This window comes from Podarcis filfolensis, assembly GCF_964270895.1.
Source record: "Podarcis filfolensis genome assembly, chromosome: 3".
Taxonomy (NCBI): domain Eukaryota; kingdom Metazoa; phylum Chordata; class Lepidosauria; order Squamata; family Lacertidae; genus Podarcis; species Podarcis filfolensis.
This window is the reverse complement of record NC_139606.1, coordinates 53,174,336-53,191,919: the sequence shown is the minus strand read 5'-3', so window position 1 is coordinate 53,191,919 and position 17,584 is coordinate 53,174,336. Positions and strand designations below refer to the sequence as shown.

At 41.6% G+C, this 17,584-nt stretch overlaps 2 long non-coding RNA genes across 3 annotated transcripts in view; one reads left to right on the top strand and one right to left on the bottom strand.

Annotated features, from left to right (window-relative positions):
• LOC310760351 overlaps positions 1 to 17,584 on the bottom strand; it is a 611,207-nt gene that overhangs the window by 49,681 nt on the left and 543,942 nt on the right. The window contains exon 3 of one of the 2 annotated variants that reach the window (XR_014546909.1): positions 11,417 to 11,443. The exons of the other annotated variant lie outside the window; for it this stretch is intronic. This is a non-coding gene — a long non-coding RNA (uncharacterized lncRNA). Of the gene's footprint in view, positions 1 to 11,416; positions 11,444 to 17,584 lie in introns of those variants that run through there. 2 annotated transcript variants of the gene reach the window in all.
• The window catches only part of LOC310760346, a 35,092-nt gene continuing 26,901 nt past the window's right edge, over positions 9,394 to 17,584 (top strand). The window contains exons 1-2 of the long non-coding RNA XR_014546901.1: positions 9,394 to 9,714; positions 10,432 to 10,508. This is a non-coding gene — a long non-coding RNA (uncharacterized lncRNA). The remainder of the gene's footprint in view (positions 9,715 to 10,431; positions 10,509 to 17,584) is intronic.

Sequence of the window (17,584 nt, the reverse complement as noted above, 5' to 3'; positions counted from 1 at the left end):
TAGCAGTTTCACATGCATTTAAGAATCATTTCTCTTTTCGCACTCACTTAATGCAGATCGATCACCTGTAATGAGCCAAGATTTGGCACTGAAATGTCTAAAATTTATTGCCATTAAAAAAAAAAATTGACAGGAAACTGCAAAATGTTAATGGGGACAAAATGGGAAACGAGTGCCTGAAGAGGAGTTGCAGTAGAAAAGGGGGGAGCAGGGTCAGCTGACCACCCTCCCTCACCAAATGGGCTGAATTAATGTCCATCTCTTCTAAATGGCGATGAGTGCAGAAATGAAATAGGGTTACAAATCTGGGCAACATACCCTGGAGAGTGTAAAATCCATGAGAGTGCAAAATGAAAACTTAGGAGAGACCAGTTAGCTTCCCTGTGACTATGAAAACACACACAATGTCTGAATTTGAACCCACACATGCAGTCTAGAATGTTCCAAATTTTGTATGCTTCTAGTATTATATAGTAAATGTGGAGTTGTGCTTGCTGCAATCACACAGCTTCAGCAGATGGCCTTTTAAACATGGGCAGTTTAGTCCACTTTGTGTTAAGTTGTCTTTGGCTTTCGGGAAGTGGAAAATGTTATGTTCTAGGAGTAAGGAAGGTAAAGGTAAGGTAAGGGACTCCTGGACAGTTAAGTCCAGTCAAGGCGACTATGGGGTTGTAGCACTCATCTCACTTTCAGGCCAAGGGAGCCAGCATTTGTCCATAGACAGCTTTCCAGGTCATGTGGCCAGCATGACTAAACTGCTTCTGGAGCAACAGAACACCCTGATGGAAACCAGAGCGCATGGAAATGCTGTTTACCTTCCTGCCACAGCAGTACCTATTAATCTACTTGCACTGGTATGCTTTCAAACTGCAGAAGCTGGGACAGAGCAACGGGAGCTCACCCCATTGTGCTGATTCAAACCACCGACTTTTTGATTGGCAAGCCCAAGAGACTCAGAAGTCAACTAAAATATTTTAGACAACATAGTGAAGGTCTAGTTACTCAGGGCTTTTTGTTCTGTTACATTCTTATCCCACCTTTCCTCCTAGAACTATGTGCTCTGTTCAGTGCTTGACCTTTTTAGACTGGGGATGGGGTGGGTAACCTTTTTTGGCCCAAGGGATGCATTCACTCTCTGGTGGCCATATGCAAGCAATGGGTGTGCCCTATGGAAGTTCAGTTAGCCAAGTCTTAGTCTGAAATTCTACAAACACTTACTCAAAAGTAAGGGTGCAATCTTATGCATGCATGTTCCTGATGTCCGACTTGTTCCTGATGTAGATCTTCACTCACCCCTTCTTCCCTAGCAGGGAAAGAGGCACCATTCTGTGGTTCGCCTCAGTTGCCAAAATGTCTTGGGCTGGCCCTGTCACTTGGACAGTGCTCTTTAAGAGGGATGTTGCTTGGTATTCTGTGGCAGGTGAGGCAAGCAACTAACATTATTGCATTGTATCACATTCACCTCACAGAAGTGCTGGTTCTAAGATCATGGGATACAGATCACCAGTTTTCACATCCATTTCCCTGCTCTTTAAGCATTCCTCTCTGCAGCGTTGAATTTCCAATGTGATTTGCCATCTTCATGCAAACTCTGATTTCCAGCTGCACATCACAGGAAGAACAACCCCAAACTCGTGGAGGCTGCAAAATGTTTCTGTGTGGTTAAAAACAATCTTGGCAAACAGGCTTAATTTCAAGCATCTTTCTGTTATGCTCAAATGGCAGGCAACGGATAAGACCTTTTTAAAAATAAAAATGTCTCACAAAGACACAATGGAATGCTTGTCTTCCTCAATCACAGAAACTCCAGGCTTTACAAAAATACTGCTGACTGATGTGCCCAAAAGATGACATCTGTATTGTATTGGTTGACTGGCTGAACCAGTGTAATGGCTTGGAATGTTCAGTTACTCTGGGAACAAAGCAGTTTGCAGACCAGCTTCTGCAAAGGAAGGGGAAATTTTCATTGGTTTGGCTGGGGTTAAAACCTCACACAGTGGATGGGAAAGCTCCCTCTAGCTCTCCTCATAATTAGCTTGGTATTTCTGAGATGTCACAGAAAATTCCTGGAAAATACTCAGGGTCTTTCTGAGGGTTCTCTGAAAAGCTTTGAAAGATCAAGTCTCCAAGTGATTTCCCCCACCCCCATTCCAAGCAAGCTTATTCTCAGTAGCCATAAAGTTTATTTTTGTTAGCCAAGCAAGCTCATAATAACCGCTATGACTATGTTGTACTTCTGCTGTTGAAGGCAGTATGCCTCTGAATGCCAGTTGCTGGGGGAAACACTGTTGTGCTCAGGTCTGCTTGAGGGCATCACATAGACATCTGGCTGGCCTTTGGTCTGATCCAACAGGCTCTTCCTATGTCCTTACGCTCACAAAGTTTGTATGGGGGGGCAATGGTGACTAAGGAGTGCTGGACGGAGGCAGCAGAGGTTTCATGAACGTCATCTTTAAGGCCTGGCATTCTCAGGAGCATTCTTTGCTGCTGTGATGCATAGGAACTATAATTTTAAATGCCTCCTAGCTCAATTTATTAAAGTTGGAGGTAGGGATGAATCAACATGTCAATCTCAGATTAATTCATTTCTGATTTTCCCCCCAATCTTAAATTCAATTAACCCTACTTCCACATCAGGTTGCAAATTTTTTTTTTAATCAACATGAAAATTCAGCATTTTATGTGAGTTTCTCCTAATATACACCTTTTTGCAAACAACATCCCCTAAAGTACTGCATTTTAATATATGGATTTTTGTGCACGCTTTCCCACAATTATGCTTTTCGGTTGGAGAAATGTATCACCAAATTCAGAGAAGTGAAAATTTCAGCTGGTAGCTGTGTTTCAGTTCACATACTGGTTCTGGAATTGCTAACTAGGTAGACTTACATTAAAATGTGAACTGAATGGATTTCTCTCCCACACCTGTTAACATTGGAAACTACAATTCTCATGCATCCACATAGCAAGAAACACTGATGAACAGGCTATGGTGTATCTGGGCCTTAGGGATGTTGCCCCTACAAGTCTTCTTTATTCCTTAGTTGACACTTCTTGCTGGGGGTTTTCCCCTTTGCAATGATACATTTCCTTGGGAAAAGGGATGGCTGCTAAAGAGGAGCACTGGTGATGAATCCCCTATGGGCTAATATGGAACTTTGGAAGCAATTTAAACGCAGCCTGGGAATTCTCAACTGCAGGAGATTGTTCCTGATTCCCCCTTCCATTCCAAAATTTTCCATTATCACTACAGAAGACTTGAAAGAAGTCCTGGGAGATAGGAAAGATATATCTTTAAAGAGGACTCAGATTAGATTTGTATTCCCTGCCTTCATTTGCATTTGACAGATGGACAAAATAATCTGAATGTTGATATAGTTAGTTGTCTGGCTTCTTGAATGTTTCAAGTGGGCATTTTTTCTCAATTTTAGCCAACATGGTGTCCTCCAGACATTGTAGATTACTGGTCTGATCAGCCCTGGCCAGCATTGCTAATATCCAGGGGTGATAAGAGTTGAAACCCAAAACATCTAGAGGGCCCCATTTTGGCTACCTCTGGTCTAGCCATTCTAGATACGCCAATGACACATTCATATTCATCTTGAAGTCCATTGTTCTCTGAACCTCCTTGTGCATCACCTTTGCTCTGCTAGGAATAGCATGCACACCTGAGGCGTGGGGTGCAGAAGCGCCTCAGCCTGCTTGGGATGGATGAGTACATTCCAACACACCTGGCCTGAAGTCCACACTGGTGGGGGGAGTGTAAGATTTCCTCCATGCCATTGTTTGTCATTTGTGTTCAGATAAGGTGGGATGATACACAGAGGGAAGAAAAGTAGAACTCTTCAGGCTCAGTAAAAACAAATGTTTCCTTCACATAACGAAGAAGATTGGGAAACAATTTAAAACTAAAAAAAAAGACTCTGAGTAGAGATGCATAGGATTAACTCTCAAACACAATCACTTGATGTGATTCTCCAGCTGCATTGCTAGCATAAGTGTCATGCTTAAGAAGCAGCCAAGATATTTCACAATATATGGAAAAATGTACATATTCTGTAAGGGTGGACCATAGATGAGGCACTTGGAATGAATAATGAGAAATTCAGCTGGTTTCGTTTCTTTGATGGCCATGTTTATGACAGAAACCATTTAACAGCCTTGGTCTGGTAAAGATTTCTTATCTGAGGTCACTCTGCCTGTCCATGTTTTTGTCTCCCTATCTCCACGGAAAATTCAAGGCATGCTTTCTTTCCTATATAGATAATTCCTAACAGTAAAAATGGAATATAGTGACTGCAGAAACACAATCCAGCCAAAGCTGAGCATTTTCAGCCTGCGTAAGTTCGCTGTTCAAACCAATGGGACCTATGAATGCTTAACTTTGACAGTCCACTCATTTATCAAAGAATGCAACTCCTTTCCTGCTTTTGTAGCCTAGGTCATAAATGCCACCAGGCATAGCTGCTTTAAGGACTTCTTGCCATTCCAGCAGTTAAGAGCTTTCAGCCTCTCCAGTCTTCATTTCGTTCATAAACACATACATTTTTGCCTTGCTGCCAGGCCCATCTAGTCCAGCATTTTGTATCCACAGCACCCAGTCAGATAGCCTATGGGTGCACACAATCAGGGCAACAAAAGAAATGTCTATACCCTGGACATTTGCCATGTATCACTCACTCTTGTACATATCTTCATAAAGAAGTTCTCAAGTGATGTTTACGTTTGCACGTGCTGAGACGGTTCATACAGGGTTACTCTAGATAGACAATGAAAGCTTCAAGTGTACACGATGGCTGCTGTCACCATTTGCAGGAGAGGGAAAATATTCAGGTTAATTCACTGGCTTCAGATTTGGTGCTACGATGAGTGAGAGTCCGTTAGATCCAATCAATAGACCCTGAATCTCAATGAGTATTCTACTAAAGACTTCTAACTCCCATATAGAGCAACATGGGAGCAGGGCTGGATGTGTGGATGTTGGAGGAAGGAATTTATTAATACATTAAATATCAGGTGTGGTGCTGCTACTCCCTTGGTGCTTCACATGGGAGCTGGAATACCTGAAGAATGAGTTATTGAGAAAATCAGATACCCCTAGCATTCATTCATTCATTCATTCATTCATTCATTTAATTTGTAAGTGGCTTTTGCGCAGAAAAGCATGCTGTAAGCAGCTTATGACAAAAAAATAGGGATGCATTCAAAGCAAGCACTACAAAACAACAATATTGTAGAAAAACAAAAATATAATAACATACAAAACATCACATTTCAATACTATAAATATAACAATATTACTTAAACAACATGCCACATCATGTAGCAAAAATAACAAGGGAGCCTCACTGTTTCACCTATTTGTTTGTTTGTTTGTTTATACATACATACATACATGCATACATACATGCATACATACATACCCTGCCCATCTGGCTGAGTTGCCCCAGCCACTCTTAGTCCTAGAAACAGCTGTCCCATGTTGCTCACAGTTTCTCTCCTGCAGCTGCTTCTTAGAAGGCTTCCAAAGGCAAGGGCTGGGGGTGGGGATAGCTGGAAAGACCCACAATGTGCTGAGGTGCTTTCTGCACAACAAACAAGCAACAAGTATAGCCCTGTTAAGGTGTTTGCCTGAGCACGTGTGGAATTAAGTTGAGGATGAGGGCAAGGACATGACTATAAGTCCAATGTCCCCAGAAGCACAGGCTCCTCTGTAAACCTTTGCATGGTTAGAATCTTCTCCTATTGCAAGTCTCAGTAGTGACAATATAAAAGCATATTATTAAAATAACAAGGTGGCCTCCCAGTTAAGAAGCACTCCTCAAACCCAATGACAAATGGCCTGTATGATACAGGCTTTTAAGTGAGTCTTAGAACTCGCCTTTCTGGATCTCTCCTTGGGCCCATGCAGCTAGTGAGGTTTTTGCTTGACTTTTTGTTTTCAGATTTCAGAGCCGTTTGAAAATGTTTCATGTGAACTTTGATGGAAAAGTTCCAGTTGCTGTTTTATAGTGGCTTTACAATAGTTTGATTTTCTTACAGCATTACCCTGTTGCATATGTTGCCTGAAAGGTAGCCTTTAAAATGGATGGCTAGATTCAACTTAAAAGTGCTTAAGTTGGACCTTGACCAGCAATGATGATGTTGATGATTATGTGTTATTTCAAAAGCAACATTAAGAGCTGATCCATTAAAAAACCCAAAAACTTATGGGCACAGGAACTCCTCTTACATATATAGGAAAAAGAAAGTTCAGTTGCTTTTTGGACTCTCTGAATATCCCCCCCCCCAATAATGTACAGCCACTACTCCTAAATAATAGCAGCCAGTTGTCCTGAAACAATAATACCAAAGAGTACTTTTATTAACCATTTCCTGGCTGTGTGCCCCTCCCCCCATCGCCAAGAGGGTATGGGAACTGATAATTGAAACATTCAGTGAAAATCAGGCAAGCTCTAACTGGAGCTGTGTGCATAATGCATTAACGTGAGAAAAATGCATGTCTGTCCCATGACTCACAGAGCAATTAAAATGTATTTCAGTGAATTAATTTCCCATAATAGCTATGACACAGCTGATCAGGAGGAATCAAGTAAGAATTGAATTCACACATTTAAAAGAATAAATAATAGTAATCAACATCATCACAATCTTCTAAGTTAGGTGGAGAATTAGCATCAGCCTCACCAATTATTTTCCTTCAGGGCCCCCTCCTCTTTCTACATGAAAATAATACAATAAAATTGTCCGAGGCTTTGGCAACAGGCTTTTGTGGGATTGTGTGTGTGTGTGTGTGTGTGTGCGTGCGCGTGCCTTTCATATGATAATTGAGAGATTCTATGGCAACCATTGAAAAAGAAAAGGGGGGTCTGAAAACAAAAGCTGTAGCAGAAGAGGATCAGTGCACATTCAGAGCATCTGCAGGAATAACGGCAAGTCTCGCCTTCTAGATGTAAAAAGTGCCTGATGATAGGCTAGCAAAGGCACTGATTTAACTCAAGCAGAGACAGTATGTAATTAATGCAGTTCCCAGCTTTAGCCTTCAAATCTGCCCAGCTTTGCTCTTCTGTACCATCCATTTAAATGCGTCCTGCACCATAGGGACAGATTACACCAGGATGCCCTGTTGGAGCAATTATTACGGCATACGATAGCACTGTTTATTTAAATAGTACCGTCAATCCACTAGGAGTCCATTATGGAAATGTTTCTGTCTCAAAGACCCCTGGTTCCAAAGTGCTTACAATTTGTAAGGTCCCTGCCCCAATGTGCTTACAATCTGAAGTTGGGTTGTGACTAGAGAACAGCAGGGGAGATTTTGAGAGCAGTGGGTCTGAGGAAAGTTAATGCTGAAGGATACCAAAATAACAGAAATGAATGTATCGGGAGCCAAGGGCAGAAAGGCTAAGAGGGACAAGGCCATGGGGAGTTTTAAAGGGAAGGGATTTTATGTTTGATGTGGAAAAGGGAAAAGGATAAGACTGCACCATGGAATGGTCGGAAGCAGAATGGTGGGAGGAACCAGGTGGGGAACCCCCAAGGGAAGAAGGCTCAGACCCCACAGATTGGTGGTGGGACAATGAAGAGGGAGAAGAGGGAGCAGACTAGGAGGCGGAGGTGTTGGAAGCAGAAAAGGTAACAGAGCTTAGTGAGCTGGGAGAGTTTGTGGCAGAGAGAAGTGCAGAATCAGAGGCAGAAGCTGAAGCAGGAGAATGGGATGAGGCTGGTGAAGTGTCTTGGGTGGCTCCCCCCTCCTTTTGTGACAAGCTCTCCTCCTGCTTGTCTCCCAGATCCATAAGAGGCTTGAAAAGGGAAGATAAGAGATTGGTGGATTTTTGGGGGGGAAACTCTGGAGAGGAAGGACTTAGGCAGCTGTGGGGAAGCAGTGGCTTTCAGTCTCAGCAACTGCTTCTGCTTCGTCTTCATATTTGTACATGCTACACAAGACGCATTCTCTGGAGGCAGGCAGTTTGTGATTTGTGGAAATCATCCAAAGCTGGGAAAACAATGTCATGGCCACCATCCTTCACATAGTTAAGCATGCCCTACTCTGAGTTCAATGAGCTTAAGTATGTCTAACTCTGAGTAGTTTGTAGCCAAAACGACCTCCAGCCTTCCTCATTATTAAATTCATCTCGGAGGGTATAATTAGAAATATATGATTTGGCTCTAAGGCTCTTGGTCTCATGGACAGACTCTGCTTCCATCTCTTCAGCATGCTTCAGAATGTAAACAGTTGCTCGTTCTAGGCAAAAAGCAGTAACAGTTTTTTGAGCCTTGAGTCAGAACTAAACATTTCTTGCAAAGGTAGGTATCAAAACTTGAATCACCGCTTTTGTTAGAAAAAGGCTGTTTTCTCCCTCCTCCTTAATTTTGGAGAAAATAAGTGTGCATGTGTGTGTGGGGGGGTACTCAACCCTTCCCCACCCATTGTCTTCTCTAACCTGCTCCCCAGATGCTTCCTCCCATAGAGTTCTAGAGAGATGTTTCAGCTCACAAACTTCTGGCTGTGACCTGTTTGTTGATATAGCATGGGGTGGGGAGACAGAAGGAAGTAGCAGATGGAGAAACATATGCAGTGGTACCTCAGGTTACATACGCTTCAGGTTACAGACTCCGCTAACCCAGAAATAGTGCTTCAGGTTAAGAACTCTGCTTCAGGATGAGAACAGAAATTGTGTTCCAGCAGTGCAGTGGCAACAGGAGGCCCCATTAGCTACAGTGGTGCTTCAGGCTAAGAATGGTTTCAGGTTAAGAACGGACCTCCGGAACAAATTAAGTACTTAACCCGAGGTACCACTGTACACACATTCCCAGTTCCAAATCTTATTTCTTTATTTAGGTCACTTCCAGACCACCTTTCAATCGAAAGGTCCCTCAAAGTGAGGTACCTTCCCCAGCCTCCCTTTCTTGAACAAAAGTTGCCATGCAGATTTTGTTCTATGCATTTAAGTGTAATGCTTAGTTCCATCCATAGAAGGCAAGGATAAAAGTCTACTGCTTATTCAGCAGGCTCTAATATGTGGCTGGCCGAGGAAAATGAATTCACATCAATGCATTTGGAGTACAGTGTACACTGTTTCTTTGTTTGTGGTTTGTTTGGTTTTGGGGAAAAGTTGTTTCTAATTGACCTAAATACTATTCATTTTCAAGCATTTTTAATTTTTGGCACAGGATATTAAAATTTTAATGCGGGGCACTGTAGAAATAGGTTCAAGCAGCACATGATCTAGTGGCGTGCATCAGAGTCATGAAACAGGCAGCTGTCTTGCTAGGATTGCTTCCTCCTCCTAAAAACCACAACCCAAAGTCTTATGATTCCTAGAAAACAAGAGGGGGAGAAGGGGAAATTCCTGACTTCTAAAGAACAGAACCACTAGACTTTTTTTTTTTTTTGTAGGATGCCATACTGTAACAATTCCTCATTCTCTTGTTTTGTATATAAGCAGTTTCAAGGCACTACAAAGTATAGGCATGCATGATCCATCCATCCCAAGTGAAGTAATTTTCAACCAAATTTATTTCGGTGGCAGAGCTATGCTCATACTTAGTTCTTTCCTCGCTGAAGTAAATGGTGCCCACTCTGCATTTGAAGTCACAATGTTAAGTGAAGCAGGAAAAGCTTATTCCTCTGTGATGGTACCATAGCAATGGAACGTCCTCCCAAGGGATGCCTTTGTTCATTTCTTGTTGACCTTCAGGTGCCTGGCCAAGGTAACCCTTTTCCAGCAAGATGTTGGGATTGATTCTTGACTGCACATTGATTATTATTTTTTACTGTTTTCTTTTCTTTTATTGCTACTGGATTTTATTGCTTTTAGACACCATTTTAATTTTGATTTTTTTAACATTGTATTTCTAAGTCAGTTTCAAACAACAAACTGCTCTCTCTTCCTATAAGCATTTTGGTACATTTGGTACATTTTCTTAAAAATAACCTCTTTTAGTAAATGAGGGGCTCTGCTAAAAATGGTGTCATGATGACTGTATCAGTGTTCCTCTGTTTGAATGAACACTGAAGCTTTCATTAAACAGGATTCCAATGGTATTGCATACTATGAGGCTTTTCACCCTGAGAACTTGCCCATAAGTCAAGATAGAAAGCTGAACTGCAATAATGCCCAAATGATTAAAAATGACGTGTCCCCATTTTTGAAAGCATTAGTCTTAATATATTTCTTAAGAACTGCAGTTTACATCATTTTTGTTACCACGGGATGGAAATTCCCTTTCTGAAGTCTTGGGAACACTGCTCTTTTTCGGCATATTATTTGCCAGCTGCCCTAAAAGAAAAAAGAAAAGAAACAGAAATTAGTTGCTGAAAATCTGCAGGGCAAAATCTCCATAATGATGCCTATTTACCAGTAAAAGTGAACTAATGTCACAAAACCAATTTAGCTTTGATCCCAAATTTTACCCCTCATTTCTTAGAATCAGGCATTGAAACATGGTACAGAAAATTATGGAGGGAAGCCTTTCAAGACTAGATGTTGGTGACATAAATCAAGGTGAGTTACCGTATGTAAAGAATACTATTGTTTGTTTTAAATTGATTTAATATTGTATTTTTAAATTGCTGGTAAGAACACCACCACCACAATGTGTCATACAGATTTATTCAGCAAGATTTATATACCATTTAACAAAACAATATCTAAGCAGTTTACATAATAGTGCAAAACAGTCGTTCAAAATGATGATAAAAGGGCAGAAATCAACTGTTTGGAAAATATGAACAAACTTGCATTCAAGTCTGGGTTTGTTTGTTTCAGGAGGTGTTGAAAACAATAGAATGAAGACAGCTGCCTCCATAGCTTTTTTAAAGCACAATTATGTGCTAATATTTTATAGCAATAAGTTACAATCCCTATGAAGGGAGCAGAGGGGCCAGGCTCACTGCCCTCATCCCCACAGACATATCCCTGATAGTTCTGCTCCCCCCCCCCACATGCTGCACCATCCACATGCCTGGTGAGGAAAGGTCTGACGCTCACTGCCTGGTTTAGAGTTCTGCACACAAGTGGAGAAGGCACCTTGCTTCAGATCTCCTACTCAGCTGTGGCACACAGATGCAGGTGGGCTGCAATCAGCATGGCCCCACTTTTCTCCTCACAAAATTCACAATGCAAGAGGTTTGAATGCCAGAATAGGCCCATAGCCTTCCGTAATTTCACCTTTTATCAAGTGGTGCCATACAGGCACCAAAATATGGCCTACCATATTTTGAAGTACAGTGGTACCTCGGGTTAAGTACTTAATTCGTTCCGGAGCTCCGTACTTAACCTGAAACTGTTCTTAACCTGAAGCACCACTTTAGCTAATGCGGCCTCCTGCTGCCGCCGTGCCGCCAGAACACAATTTCTGTTCTCACCCTGAAGCAAAGTTCTTAACCTGAAGCACTATTTCTTGGTTAGCAGAGTCTGTAACCTGAAGCATATGTAACCTGAGGTACCACTGTATTATTATTTAAACACTAGGTGCATTTGGGGCAGGGGAGCAATTATCATTGGCACCATGATGTGTGAGGAGATGAGGTTTAACCCTTCCCACACCAGACGTGATCTCAGGTAAAATCACCTGCTTCCACACATAGCAATTAATAAGGGGGTGGGGAACCTCTCATTGGTGTCAATTGGATATTTTTTGGTAATGTGAATTGCTGTGTTTCTGTGGTGTCTCTTCCCTTCTGCACAGGGTAAAAAAGTATCATAATTTAAGCACAAGTGAAAATTTATAGACTATCTCCTTAAAAGCCATATTTGAAAGTTAGATTGTGCGAATTCAAAATGTTTGCTTTCTTTTCCGGTGGCTTTCCCAAACAATCTGTCTGATGTGGCTTTACTGCACTCCATCCATTTATGTTAATTTTCCAAAAGGCAAATAATATGATATGCAGTCTCTTTAATGAGCCAAGACTGGCTGTGTTCTGTATACCTGCTGCACTTCTATATCCCCTATTTTTAAAAGCTAGACATTGTAGGCTCCAGCACACAAATGAAGTATGACACCAGGGTTTATTAAAGAAGAAGTTTTGCTGTGACCTGTTTCAAAGTTGCCAAGACTTCACCTTTCCTTATTACCTCAGTGACCAAGCACCTCAGTTTAGATCTAACTGACAAAATAAGCCAGAAAGGGCAAGGATTGAGAATGCATGTGGTGGGCCACACATCTCCAGAAATCTTGCCCATACAGTATCCTCAAGCTGCCCATATTTATGTATAAAAAATATGTCAACACAATTCTACTGTCTTACTGAATGTTGCAATGTACATCATGAGCTGCTAACTATGCTCATGTATTTAACAGTGTGAAACTAGCAAATTATTTTTCTCTTTCTATCAAGCACAAACAAGCATGTGGTACAGCAGAAGCTTTGGAAGTTCTAATATTGATATAATTCATTCTGTCAATAAAAACACATTTCTAGTTTTTCACAAGCATATAAACAACATATTTTGTGCTTTCATAGTAGCAAATTCATTCTAATTATTTATTAGCTTTACTACCCATATTTTCAAGATTGTTGACAATTCTAACATGAAATGAGACCAAACACCGCTATACATTGTGTTTCCCTAAGCAATGTATAGAATCTATATTGGTAAACATGAAAACAGTCCAATGTGCAAAACTGGGTATATTCCATTTTCACTGGCTTTTGGGAGCTTCAAATTTAGAAACTGGAGAATTATAATACTTTAAATCATATTTGTAGCCTTGGCCACTTAAACATATATCAATTTGCTTGTGTGAATTTACAGAGTGAAACAACTCTAGATATCCATTGTACAATTGGGATTTTACTATTAATTGAACTGCTTAATAATCCATTTGTTATAACAACAACAACAACAAACAACACACTTTACATTTGAAAAGACAAACTATAGAAGAAAGCATAAACAAAAAAGTTAAAGTTATTAATATTATTTCTCATGCAAAGATATGCTAGTGACAACAATGAGTGCTAGAAGTTTGCAGCCAGATTGGTTATGTAGTTGGTAATTCAAATTAATATGTGAAGTCCAGTCACCTTTATCGCTCTGGCTTAATCATTTTGGCTTGCTGTGCAGCAGTTGGCAGGATTCTGCTGTCAGACACTGTTCTAACCCTTCCTTACCTGTTGCCTTCTTTTCTGCCAAGCACGCAATAGTTTCTGTCTTCAGGTTGTATGCATTGCTTTTGCTCATCCTTACTTTACACTTTTCCAGCCATGATTGTTACCTCATGTTCCTGTTTTTCAAATTACTGATGATTTTGGCCCACTCACTTTAGCCACACTTTGTTCTGAGCAACTTCTCCACCACCTCTCCTTTCCCTCAGCATCTTTTCAGTCACCTCAAAATCTTTTAAAACTCACTTTCAAAAGTTTTGTAAGGAGGCAACATGCCCATGACTTTGCAGGACTTCTGCCTGGCATTCCCCAGCATGTGTCCCACTCAGATCTGCTCTGGAGGTTTCCCCAACTCTCTGGAGCATATTTTAGTGGGTGCTATAGGCGGTGCTTTTTTTCCTAAAAACAATGTTTTGGGGTACTCTTATTTTCCTACTCGTATTGAAATACTGCCCCTCAATGAGGCCAAACTTAGATTCACAAAATGTTTAGGGGTATGTGTACCCCTGCAAACCCCCAGGAAAAAAAGCACTGACTGTAGGGGTGTGTGGAGAGAGAGGGAGGATATGTCTTGTTGCATCTCATTGACTACTGTGAGAATAGGATGCTAGACTAGATGGGCCACTGAATGAGCAGGCTCTTCTTAGGAGCTGATGTTGTGCAGTTGGAAGCCTGCAGTAATATCTGCTAATGATATGATGACATTGGATCCTAAATAGCCACATGACATTTTTAATTTAAAAAAGGCAGACAAACACCCCTGGAGAACTGTGCAAGACTTACAATTCAGTCTTCCAATTGCTGATAATCTTCTTCTTTGGTGATCACTTGTGGCCGAGTAAGATTGTCTTCCATGAACACAGTCTTAATGATGTGTCCGTAAGTGACTGTGGAAGCCAATTCTGGATCCACACATCCTTCCACAGTGGGGACATAGGTTTTCGGGCAGGAGTTGATCATGGTGAGGATTTGCCAAACGTGCTTTCCTCTTCACTCGTTTCTGCCTTTCGCCCTGAGTTCGTGCTTCTTCAAAGTCCAGGGCACCTTTGGCAAAGGCTGTTTTCCAATTGGAGCACTCGCAGGCCAGTGCTTCCCAATTTTACATCCTTATACTGCATTTTTTTAGATTTGCCAGTCGATTGAGATCTACCGGTCAATTGTGGGCTGTCCCTGGTCGATCCCGGTTGATCATGTGATCTCCAGTGACCTACCCCCCCCCAAAGCTCAACATTTCTGGTCAATCCAATGGGTAGATCACTGCCAGTTTATTTATAGTGGGAGTAGATCGCAGTCTCTTGGAAGTTGAACACCCCTGGTCTATTGCATTGTAGTGCAGGGAGTGGGGAAAAGGAAATTCCCCATCTCCTAAAAACCTCTTCCTAGCCTTCAGCTGTGCCCCCTGTGAGTTTTAATCACAGCAGAACTGACAACTCCCCTGCCTCTTCCAGAAGCAACAATACAAACATCTCCCTCTCTCCCTTTGCCATTGCATAAGCCCAGGCAACTTTGTGGAGGCTTCAAAACTACAGATAAGCTTTGTACAGAATTTAAAATCTCTTTCATTTCCTTTTAAAGTCTTCGCTGACTGACGAGGCTTTCCTTGAGGGATGATCCAGCTATGATGATGTCTTCACTGGTTCATGGTGTACTCATTTGTACTTGTTTTATAAATGTGATTTCACGGTTGCTATTTACCAACATTGTATTTTTTTCTTATGTTGGCAGCATAGAAAATCTTGCAAATCGTTAGATTAATATCGGTGCAGTGCTCTTACATAGCTCTCATTCATTGCAGGGAAGCTGGCACCCAAGTCTAGCATAAGCCCCTGGCATCCTGGGACATTTGCTGGGGTAAATGCACCCTGGCAGGACCCCCAGCGTCCACCACCCCAACATCTGGAGCAGGGCCTGCTGGCACTGAATGTGGATGGTGATATGCAATGGTATTTTGATAGCTTTCTACCAAAATATTCTTCTTAAGACACCAGGGGTGGGGAGCAGTGACCTCCTCCATTGCCCAGAACCAAAAAACTGTGAAAGTAATTCTATGCTTCCAAAAGGAGTTTTCCCTTGTGTTGTTGAAAGGCGGCTCCACATGCTACATGGCAAACTTAAAAAATAAAACTCAGGAGAGTTTCAGAAGCAAGTTGTGCTGCTGCTTCTTGGGCTGTTGTTAAATGTAAAAAACCAAAAGCTTCTTGGCATGCAAGAAGAATAAGCTATAGGGACACTGTTGGAAAGGTACGCAAAGAACATTCTCCTACTAAAACAAAACAAAAAGGGAAAGCTCTTTCTCATGTGATATTCAGAAGCGCAGGAAAGCCTTATAGATTTTAGGCCAGTTAATGAAAGAGTTAAGTTAAAGCATTCCACACCATGCGTAATCTCATTTGCAGAGTGTTTCTAAGAAGAAGAAAAGGTACATTCTGTGAGAAATTTTAAGTTGATTATATGTTTTGATGTGGTCACTTATGTACAAGAGTAGCTAGTGTGATGCCTACAGCTGGATGTTGCTGGACGACAGCTCCCATCATCCCTGACCATTGTCCATGCTGACAAGAGCTGGTGGGATTTGTAGTCCAAAATATTTAGATGGCACCATGTCACCCCCCTTCCTGAATTATGAACTGATCTAGGCCTGAGCCAGAGAACCCTGCATGCATTTTCAGGCTGCCTGGAAGAAAAGCAGTTGGTGTAAGTATTGCAACAGTGGTTGTGCACCACCCCAAATCTCTGCCGAGTGGTAGCAAGATTCCAGGGGTTTCCAGGCATGTTTCTGTTGAGAATTCAGGCATGTCAGAGACTGCGGTGTTTTAATATATATGGTTTATTTTACACTTATATGCACTGTAAAGTAGGACATATGGCCATCCTATTAATTGCCTAAAACCATACAAAGGATAAACTATATCCCTGTCAGAATGTCTTCCAATTTGAACGAAAGCTGTGAAAACAAAAGGAAGGAGAGAAACATTTCCATCATTGCATAAATTAGAATAAAGATGATGAAACATGAAATGTATGTCAGCATATAGGCGTGCAGGCTGGTCAGAGAAGGAGTGAGAGCCTTGCTGTCTGTCTCCATCTTCTGACAGCTGCAAGTTGGAAAAGCAAGTCGTGTGGAGTCTGGTCTGTAAGGGGAAGAGCTGAACTGCAGGTAATTCCAGCAAGGCCAATGTATGGAGCCTCAAAATCCCCCTCAAGCCTTCTGAGAGTATGGGGGAACCACCTTAGAAACACTATGTCAAAATTACTGCAATCAACTATGGCCACTTTCGGGCTTCTTTTCTTTCTGGCTGTCCTCAGTCACTTTTCATGTGAGTCTTTGGTGTTCCGCAACACCCTTTCCTTTGAGGTCCAGCACTGCTACCAGAAGGAAGATGACACTGGTGATAGAGCTACAGCTAGCAGTGTCTCTAGCAAAGAAGATCCTAAAATGCAAAGTTATTTTAGGTCAGAGAGTTGTTTTTTTCCTGATGAGTTGTAGGAAGCCAATCAATAGATTCAACAAACCAACCAAGACAATGTTCTTAGCAAGCAGAGTTTAATGGACTGGAAGGAACTTCATTTGGTCTCCCTCAAAGCAGAAAAGCAGAGGAAATATGTCAGCTGAAGGTTTACTTCCCAGTCCCTTGATGGATTGTCAGCTTTTATTTAGTGCTCTTGATAACTTGATTTGCTTTGCATCTCTTGGGCTGGCAATGTGTTTCAGTGAGCGCTGAAGTTTTCTTCAGATAACTTCTCATTGTAGCTTCATTTTTCAAAATGTGTTTTATCATTGGGATTCAGAGAGTTTTATATGTATATTAGTATTCTTTAAAAAAAGTTTCATACTATTTTATTTGGTGTTATTTTTTTCAATGTGACTGTCATCTTTTACGTTCTTATGCTGTTAGTCATCAGGAGGACCCAGGTGGGCTGGAAGGTGAGATGAAAACCCACATTACAAAGAGGAACAGACCATCTACACTGTACTGCATTTGCAGCTGTAAAACTTCACCACAAACCATACAGGCATAAAAAAAGCTTGGGAATGGAAGTGTTTTGATGTGTGCACTGTGCTTGGGTATATACGTTTTAGAGTGTGTCCTTGCACTCTACCCTTTCTTCCTAGCAGAGCTGCTAGGAAGGTGAGTGAATTATCCTCCTTTCCCTGCTTTTTGAACATCTTGGTGCCAAGCTGGCAAAGAGAGGGGTTTCCAGAGGCAGCAGAACTGAGCTTTCCAGGCTACCAGACATTCTGGGTTGTACTAAGCTAAGTTTGACTTAAGGTAGACCTACTGAAATTAATTAACCTTAGGCTACTCTGAGTAAAGCTTAGTGGAATGCCACCCACTTACTGCTTTCCACAAAGCCAAACCATGGGATGCTAGAGGCAGGCTCAACTGAACTTTGTATTCAACTGTATTTCATTATATCAGACATTCCGTGTCATGGGAACATTGCTGATGGAGCTCACTTCATCAAAGT